The sequence below is a fragment of the Cryptomeria japonica genome, chromosome 9 (assembly GCF_030272615.1).
Source record: "Cryptomeria japonica chromosome 9, Sugi_1.0, whole genome shotgun sequence".
In the NCBI taxonomy this organism is placed as follows: domain Eukaryota; kingdom Viridiplantae; phylum Streptophyta; class Pinopsida; order Cupressales; family Cupressaceae; genus Cryptomeria; species Cryptomeria japonica.
The window spans coordinates 551,839,477-551,843,170 of record NC_081413.1 but is presented as its reverse complement, the minus strand read 5'-3'; positions in this window follow the sequence as shown (position 1 = coordinate 551,843,170).

Below are 3,694 nucleotides of genomic sequence, written 5' to 3'. Positions count from 1 at the left end.
AAATGGGACATCATTTCCATGGACTTCATTGTTGGATTGCCTATCTCTTTGCATCGACATGATGCCATCATGGTCATTTTTGATAGGTTGACCAAGGTTGCTCACTTTGTCCCTATTCGAGCTTCCTATACGGCAGCAGTAGTGGCACGTGTCTTCTTGGAAGATGTAGTGAGATAGCATGGGATACCAAGGCGGATCAATTCTGATAGAGGCCCTGTCTTTACCTCAGCATTGTGGATGTCACTTCAGCATGCTTTGGGGACACAGTTGAAATTTAGTTCATCTTATCACCTAGAGACTGACGGTCAGACCGAGCATGTGAATCAGGTTTTGGAGGACATGCTTCGCATGTACATTATGGACCAACAGTCGCATTGGGAGGATTATATCTATCTAGTGGAGTTTTCTTATAACAATGGATATCATAGCTCCATAGGTATGTCTCCTTTCCAGGAACTATATGGTCATCCTTGCCATACTCCTTGGAGTTGGGATCAGCTAGAGGACAGGGTGCTTATAGGATTGGATATTCTTTGATAGATGGAGCAGCAGGTTGAGCGGATTCGTGAGCATTTGGTAGCTACATAGGATAGGCAGAAGAAGTATGTAGATGCTCATAGGGTAGATCGTCAGTTTTTTGTTGGTGACCATGTGTTTTTGAGTTTGCATCCGCGGAAGAGTCTGATCCGTTATGGAAAGGGTTCTAAGTTGGCGCCTCGTTTTGTTGGCCCTTTTGAGATCCTTGAGAGGATAGGACCTATTACCTACTGTCTTTCCTTGCCACCAAGTCTATCCCGCATCCATGATGTCTTTCATGTTTCAGTTCTTTGACCTTATCACCCTAATGTGACACATGTTCTTGATTGGAACTCTTTACAGGTCAAGGACGGGCAACTTTCTATGGAGCCCGTGCAAATTCTTCAACATTGGGACTTGACCATTAGGGGTCGTACCATCGAACAGGTAAGGGTCCTATGGGACCCAAATGATGAGACCTCGATGACTTGGGAGGATGCAGCAAAGATGAGAGAGCTTTACTCTTATCTTCTTTTAGGCTTCCAGGAGTAAGCCTAGTTTTGGGGGGGAGGATGTAGTACCCCTCCTCGAGTGAGCTAGTCAGACTCATATCTCTCTATGGTATACTTTCAATTGATACATTGCCTTGTAGTGTGGTATTTCCTTTAGGGTTTCTGGTGAGGCATTACAGGGTTTGTATAAATAGATGTAATAATCATTATTAGTGACAATGCTATGTGCAAATATTATATCAATCATTTAGTAGTAGGGTAGATGTGTAAAATTATGTGAAGAAGTGTGTTGCAGTGAAGATTTGTTAGTGAGCTTAACTGGAATTGTACTCAAGCATATGGAGATGCTATTTTCATAGTTCATATGATCTGGATTGTAGTCCAAATGTTTTTGTAAGTCAGTGAAACTTTATATAAGGCAATGAACCTTCCCTTAAGGTTGTAGCCTTTCTGGGTTTCTTATTTTGAGTAGTGAGCTCTAGGAAGTGTGCCTAAATGCATGTGCATTCCCATTTTAATATTCACATTTACTCCTAACAAGGTATTATCTCATTGTGGGTAGGTTCCTATCGTGGTTTTTTCCTTAACCGAATTTTCCACATAAAAAATCTTGGTGTTATGTGTGTTATTGATGTAGTTTTGTTTAATGCTTTAACTACTAATAATCAGATCTATTTTGTGGTTTAAGTTGCAGTAATTTAGGTGCAAACTGATCCACCCCCCCCTCTCAGTTTGCTACATTATTGCCAACATTTGGTATTAGAGATAGATCCTCCGAAAGAAGCTTGATCGCTTGAGGAGATCTGGGATGGAAACCTTTTCTTCTAGGAAGGATAGTCTGAGATTTGATGGAATGAACTACATGCTCTGGAAGAGCCAGATGCAAGTACATTTGAGATGCATTGGAGAAGAGTATTGAAAGATCACTAAGAATGTCTACAATGTTTCGTAGAATGGTCCTACTATTCCGGATGAGATAAAGGAATCAAAATTCAATATTAGAGAGAAAGAAGCATTGTTGAGTTCCTTGTCAGATTCTGAGATGACTAATGTGATGGATCTTGAAACCACTCATGAGATCTCAGTAAATTTGGAGACCTTGCATGAAGGTGATAGCCATGTGAATATTGCTAAGCTGCAAAGCTTGAAAGGAAAGTATGAGAACCTAAAGATGGGTGAAGATGAGAATATTACTTCTTTTATGCATAAAGTGAATGAGCTTGTGTGTGGAATCAAATGTGTTGGTGGAGTCCTTGAAGAGTTTGAAATTGTTGCTAAAGTGTTGCGATCCTTGCCTCCTTCTTATAAGCATAAAGTTGTTGCTATTGATAAGATCCAAACTTTGACAAATGTGGCAAGAGACATGTTGATTGGTAAGCTTGTTGCTTTTGAGTTGAGTGATTTTGGAGACTCTCTTCCTAAGACTGAATCTGCATTCAAAGCTACTATTTTTGGGAAGCGAAATATGATCTGGGAGAAAATTCTACAAGAGTATCTAGATATGAGAAAGAGATGAAAGAGATGGAAGATTAAGAAAGAGAGCTTGAGGAGCTTGAAGCACTTATTGCCAAAAGATTTCCTAAAGGTGTCGGTAAATATGAAGGAAAGCTACCTCTCAAATTCTTTTCATGTAGTAAGATAAGACATTTTGCATCAAGATGTCCGAAAAGAGATAGAAATCCTAAGAAGCCATTTAAGCCATATAAGCCTAAATATGAGAAGAAGTGTTATTATGTTGTTGATGAAGATGTGATAGATGATGAGTCAGATAAGGGTAATTCAGGAGATGAATTTGTGTTCATTTCTATTAAGGAAAATGATCTTATAACTACAAAGTCTACAAGTTGCACTTATGAAGAGAAAGCTTTAGCTACTAAATTTGAGGAGAAAGATGAATGGGTAATTGATAGTGGTTGCGCTCATCATATGATAGGTAATAAGAGTAAATTTGTGAACTTGGAAAGGTCACAAAGGCTTCACTAGCTAGGAAATATTATATCACGTGTATTCATGTTGGGGGATTTAATATCCCAAAAATGAGGGTACAATATATTGCCTATCAATGAAAATAGGGGGTTTTTAATTTGGGCTATGAAAAAATGCAATATTTGGTGAAAATAAGGGGGATTTTATTTCAGCCTGTGTATTGGGAGGGGGTGAGAAAAAAGGAATTTAGGGTAATTTTTTTTTTAAATAGGGGGATTATTTAGTATGCCATGAATGCACGTGCTATAACCCAATTTCACTAAGTGAAGCCCTTGTGGGAAAGGTATGATGGTGGTATAGTAAGATTTGGTGATAACAAAGTTTGTGTAATCTGTGATAGAGGTTCTATTTCTCTTGATGGTAAGCATAATACTAATGATGTGTTGTATCTTGAAGGTTTAAAGCATAATATTTTGAGTGTTGGTCAGATGCTTGATAAGGGATATAACTTGCAATTCAAGAATGGAAAATGGGTAAGTGCACAAAGATGGTGTGTAGAAAAGTGGGCACGCACCTAAAAAAACTTGAAAAAACAGGCACCACATTTGCGGTACTTAAAATTTAAATCACCCCGTATGCGCTAAGGTTTGTTGTCCCCGGGCCTAAAGGGACAAAATCACATATGGGGTTCCTTTAGAAAAATGACCACGTACGCAGGTCTTTAGGACTTAGAACCCCAT